The following is a 14,696-nucleotide window of genomic DNA, read 5'->3' as shown; positions in this document are numbered from 1 at the left end:
AAGCGAATCTACCAAACCTTTTTTCCTTCAACTGTTATGGTGGGCAGGGAGCAGCCTTTCCAGATGGGTCTCCTGTTGATTTGCCTGTCATTCTTGTAGCCTTTGCTGATTTCTTGAGAAGACCAGAATCTACTAATATAAGGCATTGGAAAGGTTAATCTTCACCTTGGTATTTTAATACAATTAGAGAGGATTATATGGATTTCATGATCTATTTTTAACCTGATGCTGGGGACTGAGAACTACATATTGAAAAAGAGAAAGAGTGAAAGCACAGATGTTGATAGAAAGTCAGGAGTTGCTGGTGTCTTTTTTGAGACCCTTTTGGGATTCTGCTTTCCTAGTGGTTAAACTGGGCATATATATTTTTACATTAATAAATCAGATCTAGTGCACCTAATGATCTGTGTTACAATACAAAGCAGATAGAGTTTAATAGCTGGCTTTTTGGATGAAGAAGAAATGACCAGACTTGGAATGAAGTCAATAAGTTCCCTATTTGAGAACTATCAATTTTTAGATATAAACAACTGTGACAAACACTGGGAAATGGGTCAGAAGGTGGGAATTTTGACAGTCAGAAATCTGGATCTGGATGAATGGCTGCTTTCTTGATGTGAAACTGGCAGTCTCTGGAATGTTTGCTGCATGAAATATTAATCTCTTCCTTTTGTATTGATGCTCATTCTGTTTATTTGTGAATTAGTCCAAACATTCCAAAACAGTAACCAGCCTCCAATGATTATCTTGCAAGGCATTGCTGAAAAATTCTCAGTTTTGGATAACTGGAGTATGCAAAGTGGTGTCAGTTAAATGATTTGTGCTCAGATATACATGAAAACACTTTAGCCAATATAAGGTGTACAGTGACTATATTTTCTTGGGAAAAATAATGGAAAAAACCTGGAAAAAGGGGCAAATGTTAATTTTTCATGTTTATAACTTTGCTTTATTCAAGAGCAAAACAAAGAAAAACTTTACAGAAATGCATATATTAATAAAAATATCTAAAATCAAACAGTAAATGCAAACTATTTAAAAAGGCAATTCAGCATTCATATTTTTCACATGAATGTGAAAGAGTCTGCTTAAATGCCATTATTTGTATGATGAAATAACCGAAAGGACAAAAATGAGTTTTTGAAAAACATAGACATCTAAAAGGACAGCTTTCAGGGGGTGGGGGGAAACTTCTCTTTATAATAAAGGACACAGTTATGTTTGAAGAAGCTGGCTTCTATGTGCATAATTTCCTTGCTGGATCAGAAAAAAATAAAATAATTGCATTCAAAATCCCATTTTAGCCTCATGTCATCCTGCTGAGAGAAGAGTTACACTAAGCCATCGGAATCACTTGTTTTTTAATTGCTTTCTGTTGTCATAAATGGATTTCCTTCCCCTACAGCATCCTCTTGTTACTTGTTCTGCCCTTTTCCGCTGACTACATAGACAGGGAAAAAAAAAAAAAAACTAAACCCAGCAATACTTGTTCCACTTTTCTAGCTGTGGAGAAATCTTTTCCTCTCGCTTGCTCCTTGAACTTTGTCAGCTGTTTAAATAATTTTGAACTCCATGATAATCCCTGGAAAAAGATTCTGTAAAAAGTACTATTTCCATTGCTTTTGAATTATCCTAATCTTCAGATCTTTCATCAAGCAAATCTGCTCACCAGGGAGGAATATTATTAAAGGAGGAAAATCTCCTTATGTATTCCGGGCCATTATCTTGTGCTATATGATTATTTGTGCTATTCTCCTGTTTTGTGAAGCAAAACTGTGAAGCAGTGAACTGCTTTGTTCCATTTCATGTTTATTTTTTAATGAAGCTAATTTATAGCCAGACAGTGTAACCTTTTGATGTTTGAGGTCACGCAAAACATTTTGTTGATGACTGAGGAATGCATTGATTGAGATTATGAGGCAAAACAAATAAGACTTTTTTTATTCTGTTTAATTTTTTTAGGACCTACTCTGTGTTTTGTATACATGTATATCCCAACCCAAAATGACAATTATGCCATCAGTGTTGAACATTATAGCCAGTGCTACCTATGGGGGAAACCAAAAACAAGCAAACCAAACAAAAAGGAATGTGAGAGACCATATTTGACTTTGAGGTGTGAGGGCGCTCACCAATGGTGGGATTCAGCCAATTCGCACCTATTCAGGAGAACCGGTTGGTAACTTTCTAAGCAGTTTGAAGAACCGGTTGTTGGAAGAAATCTCATTTTTCTTTTTCCCACTTTACAGGGCTAATCCTATAAGGAAGGCAGGAAGGAAACATTCTGGTGTTGTTTCTAGCCTAACCTTTATTGCCCTGCTTACAGAAACTGCCTCTCCAGTTAACCCTTATTACCATTGTAACAACTAAGGCGAAGTGCCCATCGACCTGAGTGACATTGACTTGGCCACTCCCACATGATCACATGACCACCAAGCCCCGCCTACCCAGATGGTCTTTAGGGCAGAGAACTGGTTGGTAAATTATTTGAATCCCACCACTGGTGCTCATCCTCGCTATATATGGTAGACAACTGCAATTTCTTCAAGGCCCTGAAGAGGCCAGATTGGTTTTGTTGATCTTGGGAACAATATGGAGCAATATGGAAGTACTTTCTGTTGTCTTTTGCTGTGATGTTTTTCCATTTTCTAGTCTAAGCTATATGACCTTGGGATTTTTCAGCAATTCCCCATTCAAGTACTAACCCCATTCAATTTACTTTTTTCACGATCAGCCCTGGTATAAACTAGTAATTTACAGACTCACTTCATATGTATTTAATAATTTTTCATTTCTGTCACTTTAAATATAATATCAAACAGTTGCTCTTGGGGCAACCAAATACGGTTTGAGTGCCAAATACGACTTATTATTTATTTAATACATTTTATTTATTTATTTTATTTGCATTTATTGGCCATTCAACCAGTGGACTCTATGTGGCACATAAACTACAAAAAGAAAAAAAAGACAACAACATAAAATCAAACAGATAGTCCAGAATTCCAGATAAATAATCTAACGAGCATCAAAATCAGTAAAACAAAACAGAGAGTTTAAACAAATCATAAGCAACAACCTCAAACCAAAACCAGGTTTCCAAAGCTTTCCAGAACCCTGGGAAAAGATACCATCCCTATCTCTGAAGGGATGCTGGTTTTGTATGTTTGCATCTATTTGAAGTCATTTCTATTCAAATCCAGTTCGATCCTTTAGAATTTTGGGCCTGCATGCACCTTCCTTTCAGTTTGATGTTTATGTTAATTATACTATAGACAATTCTATGTGACATAATGTGACAATTCGAAACATTTTAAAATATCAACCATAACAGCCTTTTGCAACTCTCTGGGCCACAGCTTTCATAATGACCTAGAAATTATTCCCAGATTTGTGTTAGAAGTCATATCTGAAAGGTGCTGGGTTATGGAAGGGTGTTTTTTTTAACCAGTCACAGATGTTCATCTTTCTTTCATTTATAATGTGTCTCCTCTTCCAAAAGAAGCATTAACCTTTGTAAATTCCTATATTAAGACAAACCCTCTTCTCACTCACTCACAGGTTTGATAGATGGTTTTAAAACTCTTTGGACAATTTGAAATAATAAATAAAAGACTCATCCAAGACCTATATGTTTTAATTAAGCAAACTGTCTTTACTTCAATGTAAATTAATGCTTATTGAAACTGCAGTCTTTGCACAGGTTTTTAGAAGAGGAATAGGTTTTTTATGTATGGAGGTGTGGAGCATTAGGATGCAGATTCATTATGACCTAAATATTTGGTTAATTAAAAGAGAAATTTAAGGATTTTCAAAGGATTTCAACTTTGCAAGTTAATTTTATAAACATGGCAAAATGCTTTATAATTTTCCCTAAAAAAATAAAAAGAAGCAATTTTGCCTCATTAAAAGAATTAAATTTAAGAAGTTACAAGGTTATAAAAGGGGGGCGGGATTGGATAGGCTGTACTAAATGTAAAGTTATGCTATCAAGCCAGCTGTTTGACCTAGTTCACAGACTGGATTATAGCATCATATGGCTGGATTGCATTTAGGGAAGGAGAAGAGCTCATAGAAGATCTACATATGTATCTTGAACTGATTTGAAAAATGTGCTACAAATATAAGAAATCATTCTATTGAAGTATCTTACTAAATGTATGGGATAAACACACAAAAACAAAGAGTGTCCAGGTCTGACTTTAATATTAAATATATTTTATGAAGAGTATAATTAGCAATTTATTATTGTAAAGAAAACTGTAACAACCCACAGTATTTACTGTATATACTCGAGTATAAGCCTAGTTTTTCAGCCCACTTTTTGGGCTGAAAAAAGCCGCCTCGGCTTATACTCGAGTCAGTTAAAAATTTGCCCGAAATGGAGGAGAAAAAGGGGCAGGGCCATGCCGCTGGGTGACACTCGTGAATGGCCCAGTGCCCCTGAGTTTCCCCTCCCTCTGTGTCAGTTTGCCGCGCAGCGTGCACCGCACCATCCCCCCTCCTCACGTTCTAATGTAATGCAGGGCTGTCTTACGATTCCCCTTCCTCCCCCTCCTGCCGCTCTGCAACGATGTCCCACCTCCTCCTTGTTATGGCAAGCAGCCACATAGCAATGTCCCACCTCCTCTGGTACAGTGATCCAATGATAGGAATCACTGTGCCGTGTGTCATAGGAGGCGGGACATCGCTCCCGCGGCTGCACGGGACATCATCATCACAGCGGGACATCAGCATCATGAGGTGAGTGAAGTATTTCATTGAATACACCGCTAGTTTACTGTTTTTCTTTGAAATAAATATTCAAAAACATTATTGGTATCTATTTTTATTTTTGAAATTTACCGGTAGCTGCTGCATTTCCCACCCTAGGCTTATACTCGAGTCAATAACTTTTCCAGTTTTTTGTGGTAAAATTAGGTGCCTCGGCTTATATTCGGGTCGGCCTATACTCGAGTATATACGGTATTAAAAAACAAAAATGAAATCATTCTCAGACTTACTTCTTAAAATGGTCAGAAATGTTTTCACAGTTTCAAAATCTCCAGATGAGAAGAATACTCCTAAAAGAATTACAAAAAGTGGCATGCTCACAGATCTGCCTGAATTGAAAATATTTACAACGCAAAATACAGAACACATACCAAGTATTATAAGTTGCTATTAGATGCGATTTGGAATCCTGATAAGTTAAATGATCAAATGGATGCAAAAGTTAAACAGGACAATTTCATGCACCACTAATGGGAGAATCAATGAAAGACGCAGATTAAATTCACTGTGAACAATACACAAAAATAAAATTGGTATAACAGATTATGCTTGTACATTACCACAGGATAATGAACTATACATTTTCAAAAAAAATTGTTCAAAACTCAAATTGAAACCTTTTCCCATATTTCTGATAACATCATAAAGACCAACTATTCTGGAAGATGATCTTCTGAAGAATTATTCCTTCATTAGAAAATTAGTAACTGAAATTATGGGAGTTCTAAAAATATCTTACTAAATGAAAATCAATCTAATTTAAGCTTAAATTTAACCTTGGGCATTTAGGGATGCTTGAGATTATATGGAAGCCACAAACCTCACAGATGCCGTTCTTCAAACATCTGAAGTTCCATAAATGGGCACTCACACACTTTTAGTTCAGAGTGCAGTCCCTGATGTATCAAAGTCTACTGTAACTCTCAAGCTGATAGCATTTGTTGCATTCCCCCCTCTTCTTATCTTTCTAGTTCTCTTCCCTCCCCAATCTTTGGTTAATATTTGATGCCATATGAGTACCTCCTATTCTTAATAGTTGTTCTGAGCCTGCTGATAGTTCCCTGCTGCTTTGGATGGAGCTGTTTTTGCAGTGTAGCAGGGCCCACTATCAGAGAATGAATTCACAACTTGCATATACCATTAAAGAGAGACCAGCTGTTAGGATAAATAGGAAGCAGGAGGAGGATGACCAGCTGTTATGGGACAGTTTGCTAGTTCAATATATTTTAGGATGTTTTTTCCATTGTGAAGCATCTGATAATACAATTCTCAACTCAAGACTGAGAGAAGCAGAAACATAAACATAAATCCATACCAGATTAGGAGTTGCTAGTACAAGATGCAGCTTCATTTTGTCCAATAGTAAGATTGGTCTTAACATTAGCAATGTATTGGGGATAGTGAATTGATCAACAACTTTCTGGCATCAGATTATTTATGCCTCTACAGATTTCACATCTTCACATGATCTTCGAATGGATGTGCTAAGTATGCTGCCGAGTACGAACACCTGAAATCTAACAGAAAACAAGCATTTTCCTTAAATCTTTCCCAAGTTTTCCTTAAGCATTCTCTGAGTCTTAAGTAGTAATGGCCCAAAAAGGTCCTACCATTCCCTTTGCTCCTGTAGTCTGGTGGCAGCTGTGCTATTACTCACTTGACTGGGAGATCCTTAAAACAAATAGGGTGAGAATATCACAATGTATCTTTCCCAAGGCAGGTTCAGAGCAATGGCTATAGGGTGGCTTGCAGAGTGGCAAGTCATTGTAGAAGAGCAACCTACTGTGGATTCAATGAAGCAGCAGCTCCAGAAAGTCACCCAAGAGGGAAGTGGAAAAGATCCTTTGGCCACAATTTGTGACACCACTAGAAAGCAGTTACTTAGAGAATGGAGGGACGAAGGAATGGAAAGGAGTGGAGGGTGGAAGAGAGAGAAAGAGAAGGAGAGATAGTAGGAGAGGAAGAAGAAGTATGGAGGAGAGGTAGGGGAAAAAGAAAGAGGTAAGGAGAGGTGGGTGGAAGGGAGAGAAAGAGAAGGAGAGGAGGGAGAAAGAGAGAGAAAGAGAAGGAAAGAGGGTAGGAAAGAGAAGAAAGATGGTAGGAGTAGGGGAGAGGTAAGGGAAGGAAGAAGGAAGGAGAGGAGGAAGGAAGGAAGTAGAGAAGGAAGGAAGGGAGAAAAGAAAAGAAAGAGAAAATAAGGTGGTGTCATAGCAGGTGCTAAGGATGGTAAACAAAGCATTCCAAACTATACCTTATAACCTTTTAAATGGAATAATAATAATAATAATATAAGAATGGCAAAGAAAAAGAATAACTATGTGAATGTATACCTATAACTGTATGTAAGAGAATAAATGACAGTAAAAATATAAAGCACAATATAGGTAAATAATATTTGGTCATAAGTAGCTAAGTATAAATAAATAAAGAATTATATATAAAAATGGATAACGAATAAGGAGATTATGAACGCAAGATAGAAATGTATAGAAGGGAAAACACTAACTGCAAAGAAACCGATTTGGAACTGCTGTATGATATACGATGGAACTTATTGTTCATATGTTGTTTTTAAGTCATGTGTTTGTATCTGTTGATGTGCTTATGTGTTTAAAATAAAAATTTATAATAATAAAAAAAGAAAGCAGTTGCTTTACTTTATCCAATGAACAATCTGATCTTAAGATTTTTGAAATGCATTGGTAGCAATCAAGAAATCTATAAGGTTCCCCATCTCAAGTCTGTGATGATTATCACTTTCATGATGAAGCAGAAGAGTATGATAAAGAAAAATGTTTCAGAGTCTTATTTTTTTTTGCCATATGATCTGCATAAGAATTTATCATTCAAGATTTATACAGGTTCATTTTGAATGGTAGCTTAAGTGAAGGACAGATGAGCTTACATATTTATTGAGACTGAGTAGTATCTGAGATGAATGGTATGGTAAACAGTCTTTCTCAATCTTAGCAACTTTAAGATGTGGAGACTTCAACTCATACATTTAGAGTAACAAGAACAACAATAATAATAATATTCTAACAAAAAAAAACCCTAACTTACTTAATACTGAATCAGTGTGGTACCCCTTCTATCTTAGCCAATGATAGGAAACCATATTGCTTTTGAAGGTTGCATTCCTGTAGAAATAAGCTATTGGAAAACAAAAAAACAAGCAAACACACACACGCGTGTGCGCGCGCACACACACACAGCAAAAGCAGATAAGGAAAAGACCAGTACCACAAATGTAAATTGGTATTATGTGCTTCCTTCCTTAATGGATAACAAGACTAGGGATTTGTGAGGACTAAAGGAACACCACAATTAATATGAAAAGAAACAAACATTTGTGCCATAAGATTAATGGTTCTTGAGTTTACCCCTGGGGTCTCCATGCTAATGTGCTAAAAAGATTCAGAATGTCCCTGTAAACAAAATAATTAAATGTTTATCAGGCATGCATTGCTATGGATGGCCTCCCTTCCCCCCATGCTACATGCATTTAAAAATAAACCAACCAGATGTTTACCCTGGCTGTAAGCAAGAATCTTTTTAGCCACAGATATGCACAACCAATTCAGAACATCAGAAACAACAGATGTGGCTCTCTGCTAAGTTGCAGGTAACAGGCTTTGGAAAAATTGATTTCGCTGAAGGGCAGCCTAGGGAGCAGATCAAGGTTAATTTTAGAAGCTGCTTTCCAGGAGGTGTGTCAATCAAGAAATATGTGCTGTCACCCTGCAGAAAGGTGTACTGGACATGCCTGTTTAGGAATCTGTTCCAATCAATTGGTGAGTAACTCAGTGTGGAAAGAGTCTCATTGCTGTAAGGCTCATGGTTTACTTATCATCATATTCACTTTTATGAACTGCCAGTGTGCTAGTGTAAGAAATTGCACTAAAGAAGCACACCATTCCAACTGCTTCAAACTGACACAATGATTTATTTAGGCCAATATTATCTAGCCTGGCTGGCAGGTGCTCTGTAGAGTTTCAAACAGGTCTTTGTCATCATCTACCAGTGAATCATGAAAGGATCGGGGTTTGAACTGGGGACAGGGAAAACTTTCTATCCATGCCATCAATTGTAAAGAGATGTTGGAGGAACTGTGGAGCTGTGAGAAGTCCCAAGCCATTCATATTCAGTGGAGAGTTGGTCCAATATTAACACTTCAGTAAATATATGTAGCTTAAATGAAAACCTGGTTAGTATTGCTTTAAATTTGCCATCTGATTGGGAATTCTTGGAAATGCATTACCTGGAGGGGAAGTCAGGTAATTTATATCATTATGAGAAGAAATATTAATGAAACTATTTCCCTTTACAACAAATTTATAAACAAGACTCTTATCAAGCCAAAATGTGAATACACACACATACACACACAAACACACACACACACTTACATGCTACCATATACACTGGTAGAGAATGGAAAACAAATTTAAGAGGCAAAATGCAAATTATACAGCAGATCAGGCACAGAATGAGGATAAGGTTTAAGGTTTATTGACATTTGTATGCCGCCCACTCCCTAGGGACTCTGGGCGGCTTACAGAGAAGACAAGGGGCATATAAAATTAAAAATAAAAATACAATTTTTAAAAATTACACATCATGCATACTGCTTAGAGTGGGGCTGGATAATAATCAACAGCCTCAGGCCTGCCGGAACAGCCAGGTCTTCGTAGCTTTACGGAAGGCCGGAAGAGTAGTAAGGGTCCAGATCTCTATGGGGAGATCATTCCATAGAGCCGGGGCAGCAACAGAGAAGGCCCTCCCCCGGGGAGCCGCCAACTGACATCAACCGGCTGATGGCACCCGGAAGAGGCCCAATCTGTGCAATCTTATCGGTCTTTGGGAGGTAAATGGCAGGAGGCGGTCTCTCAGGTAGCCAGGTCCTAAACCATGTAGGGCTTTAAAAGTAACGACTAGCACCTTGAAACGTGTCCGGAGACCAATGGGGAGCCTGTGCAGCTCGCGGAGGATAGGTGTAACGCGGGTGTACCTAGGTACACCTATTATCGCTCGCGTGGCTGCATTCTGGACCAGCTGCAGTCTTCGAACACTCTTCAGGGGCAGCCCCATGTAGAGCGATAAACATATGTATAGAGAAGTTTATATTAGCTAAACATATCAGACATTCTTTTAGGGTAGGGTATCAAACTCAAGGCCCGTGGATGGATCCGGCCCACAGGGTGCTTAGATCTGGCCCATGGAACCGCCCTAGAAACAGTGAAGAATGCAGATGCTTGATGTTAAAGTATATTTTGGGAAATAGACATCAAAAGTGCCTCTCAACATCGTTACCTATTATCAACTATTGTACTCACCTACAAAAGCTAGCTAAGTGGGGGGATGGTGGTAGTGCACTGTAATAGTCCTCTTCTTATCTAGCAGTAAAAACAAACAAACCCAGAAGATCAGTGAAGGAGAGCTTGTCCTCTCATCAATGACTCATCCACATCACAAAATAGAATTTTAATAACTTTACACAGCAGTCGCTTTTTTCCCTTTGGTATGTATGTATTTTTTAACTTTGAGCTATTTGATAATATTAAAGTTTTCAACAACAACAACAACAAACCCCAAATGGAAGTATATGATATCATCAAGAGAGTAAAAGAATGGAAATGGAAATGGGTTTGTCACATAGCAAGAAGAACCGATGGCAGGTGGACCAAGGCAGTTATAGAATGGACCCCATTTGATAAAAAGAGACCTAAAACAAGATGGATCGATGACATCAGCAAGTATTGCAGGCCCAATTGGCAAAAGAAAGCTCAGAACCATATTGATTGGAAACATGCGGAAGAGACCTTCATCCTGCAGTGCATTAGACAATGGCTAAAATGATGATGATGACAGTATATAAACATAAGGTTCAAAATATAAAATGGCATCCAAGCACCAGCACAAAATAACCAAAACAATACTCGACTCAAGTGATCCCCTCATCCTGGTAGAAAATAAATATGTTCTAGACTAGAGGCATCAAACTTAAAATATATTTCCAGTCTTTGAGAGATTTAAGAATTTTCTCATTTTAAAAAAGTACCCCTTGTTAAAATCCTATTCCATGAAGATTACAGAAGCTTCTAACAAACTTTTCACCTGGAGGCTATTTTCAAAAAGCAATGTCTGTCTGAAAGCTCTAATTGTAAAATTCATGAAAAACTTCACTATTTCAGGATTAGTTCAAACAAACAATAAATGAGAAAGATCAGAATGTTTCTGGACTATTCCAACAGACAATAGATGGCGATATTCAGGTTAGAGAAGGAGGAGAAGAAGCAAAATTAGAACAGAGGGGGTTACCCTAAAAGTTGACATCTTATCTATGTTTTCTTTTATGTAGAAGGAGTTCTTCTTTCTTTCTACTTTAACACAGATAAAAATATTATAATTTTCAAACTGAAGAAGATCTATGCCAGGAACAATTTTACTATTTCATTTCCTGTTTGTTAGAATTCTGGTCCTAAAATGCAGGTCTCCTGAGAGAATGCAATAGCACTTACGGCAACACTGTTTTGTTTTGTTTGAAATACTTTATTTGTATCTGCTTAATTGACTGGTCGCATATCCCTATTGTCTGTTCACCCAATGAGTAATCTAAAGCCCTATTATACTGAAGTGGGAAGCTTGTGGCAGTTTGTGTTCTGGGATTCTAGAGATGGTATGGATAATAATTGAAGTAACACTTTTATGACCCAGCAACATCTGGAGTTTCAGATGTTCCCCATCTTTGCCATAACTTCATGTGTCCCTCCTAATTCAAAGCAATTCTTGACTTTATTCCCAACATCTTATTTCTATGATTGGTTCAGTCTTCTGACATGTTGACTGGGAAGAAAGCAAAGCGAGGAGATGGTAACTGTGGAAAAGGAAAACTGAACCATCTGGTTTTAATTCTAGCCATAAGTCCATGTAAACCTCTGCACTGACAAGAAATCTCTTATTTTGTTGCCCCCTGGTGATACCAACTGCAATAAGGAACAAACTTTATTCTTTTGATCTATGGGACAGAATTCTGAATATACAGCAGGGTTTGGATAGCATTTATACATATCAACTTGTGAGTATGTCATCTTCAGCCTAGCACATCAGACTTCTGCAGTGGTGTCCATAAGATTCAGCAGATAAATTCATAGTTAACATGCTTTAGATAAAGGTCCTCAAGGTGGCTTATAAGGAGAAAAAAATAATATATCTAAAGCAACACAATTCAAATAAAACCATAAATTTCATCATAATAATGAAACAGTCAAATTTATCTTGAACAAGGGTTTTTCAGAGTGGGAAGGTTTCCAGATTTTGCTGCTTTGTAGCACCAAATGGGGATTGCCTGAGTTGCTTTAGGCAGTTTTTGAAGTCATAAACAGCAAGTGTGTGTCATATATTACTTTATTACATGGAGCATGGCATAAGCTACAGGAAAGAACAGTATTATAAAAGAATAATACAGTACTGTAAAGTTATGGCCCAACAGGCTCCAAGGCTGTAAGTGAATGAGTAAAAAGACAGGGGAAAAAGAAATATGTAGTACAGCTAATGGGTTCCTTTGTGCCAGAGATCTGAGTTGAAGATTAGAAGGCTCTAACTTCACATAACTTTTGCAACAACTGGAAAAGTATAATTAACTTTGAAAGGAATATCATGGGCTAATGGACTCCCTGTGCAGCCTGTCAGTTCATTGAAAATATCATGAAATGGGGAAAATGCCACTGTAGAACAGCAGGCTTTCTACATGATATTTTCTCCCTTTTTAAAAACTCATATTTCCACATATACTCTGACTAGATGACAGCAGTTAATTGGGTGAAGCAGGAAATATAAGATAATTCCAGAGAATAAATAATAGAATCTTGCAAAGGGCTTTAAGGGTGGTCTTGCTGACAAAGTACAGTTGAGAGAAAAAGATTTGATAGAATAGGGAGATGCTTGGTATCCATGGTCGCTAAGTAAGTTCGACATACATACCTTTCAGCTCTTCAGATGCAGGAAATTGAAGCTGAATAGCTACTTTCTTTAATTACCCTCTAGAAGACATAAGCCACTTCAATCTCAATTTTTTGCTAGAATGTTGGGTGTTAAGTGGTGAGGACTGAAGTTTGTAGGATTTTTCCTCAGGCAATAAAATTGTTATATGCATCAAACCTGTTTCTTCAAGTCTTCCAGTTTGTACTCATTATAGGTGTAACTAAGTCCATCTACCTTGCTACTGGTCATCATATTCTTCTCTTCCCTTCCACCTTTATCAACATTGTACACTTTTCAAGGGAGCTAAGCCGTCACATAATGTATCTGAAATATAATAGTTTGAATCTAATCATTATATGTTAAGTAGAAACTCTGACTTAATTTGTTTGATGAACTATTTTTTTTCTTGGCTATCCCTGATATTCTCGGGAATCTTCAACACTAGATTTTGAAATTATCAGTACCAACACACTCTTCAATGCTAACACTAGAGTTTGAAACCCTCACTGTTTTTTCTTTCCTGTTTCTTTTTAATTTTGTTTATATAAACCTAACATCGTGGCAAGACATTATATTTCTTTTATATATCCATTGTATTTCCTTTGTACATGTAAATCTTATATAACTCTATCTATCTATCTATCTATCTATCTATCTATCTATCTATCTATCTATCTATCATCTTGTTTCATATACTGTATCTTTTCTATCAATGCCATATATAAAAACCTTTATATACATTTAAGTCATCTTATGTCTCTTATTTCCTATTATTTTTGTCTACAGTCTATTTTGTATTTCCACCTTTTATTCATTCTCCAGTTTTGCATTTGTTTTGTAGTTTCTTGATCTTTCTTCTTCTCTTTATTGCTTTCCTACTTTTTTTCCTCTTTCCTCTAGCCAATTATACCATAAGCCCCATACCGAGTAGTAGGAATGCTTCTTAATAGTCCAAATTTTACTTATCTCACAAGGTGGTTGTTGTGGGGAAAATATGAAGAGGAAAGTGTCTTGGAGATATTTGCTGCCTTGAATTATATGTAAAAAGGGGATATAAATAAATAGTGCCTAAATAACTTTTCTAAGGCCTTTATTATTACTCTATCAAAAATTTGTCTGAGGCATATTGCTTGATTGTTTACTTCCTTTACTGTTTATAGTTGATTCTAAAAGGCAGAAGCTGTGCATCTTCAATATCTTTATTGACAATGTATTATTATAAATAGTTATAAAAACAGCTATTTTTAAAAAATAGCAATATTTTCCCAACAGCATAATGAAAGCTGTTCTATATGTGGCAGATTCATTAAATTATACTTTATAATGTTCAGTGCAGCAACGCCATCTCTATTTGGTCCTTGTACAATGGGCTAACAGAAACCCAACTGCTGACACCCATATGTTAACAAGCTAGGTTTTTAAAAGAAATATAAGCCCTGAAGACTTCTTTTTCATGAAACGATCTGATTGAAGTTATCATTTATTTATTCATTTTTTACTCTTTTCATTTTTTTTCATTTGAAATGCTTCCACCATACTTTGTTCAAAGTGATGATAAATACAAAGTCAGTATAAATTCAGTACCCTACTCTCTGTCCTTCAATACTATATTCTAATTACTGTGCCACCAAAGCTCCTTTATACTTAATAAGTGAATCATTTGAACTTAAATTACATACAACTCATCTTGAGGCATTCCATATATGTTAGAATTGTAAATGTCCATAGAGATTCTCAGTCATCCAGGTGATGGTTGTCCCAAAGGTGCTTTTTCCAAGAGGCAACTGGGATTTCTGGGACATGTTAGAATTGTAGTTACCAGAATCTTCAGCTCTTAGTTCTATTGGTTGGAAATTATGAGACTTGTATGGAAAAGGGTGAAGGGATAGGTGAAATAGGACATCCCTGCTTGGCCAATTAATCTTGCTCCAATGTTCTCA

Source organism: Thamnophis elegans, chromosome 4 (genome assembly GCF_009769535.1).
Source record: "Thamnophis elegans isolate rThaEle1 chromosome 4, rThaEle1.pri, whole genome shotgun sequence".
Lineage (NCBI taxonomy): Eukaryota > Metazoa > Chordata > Lepidosauria > Squamata > Colubridae > Thamnophis > Thamnophis elegans.
Note: the sequence above shows the minus strand (reverse complement) of the source record.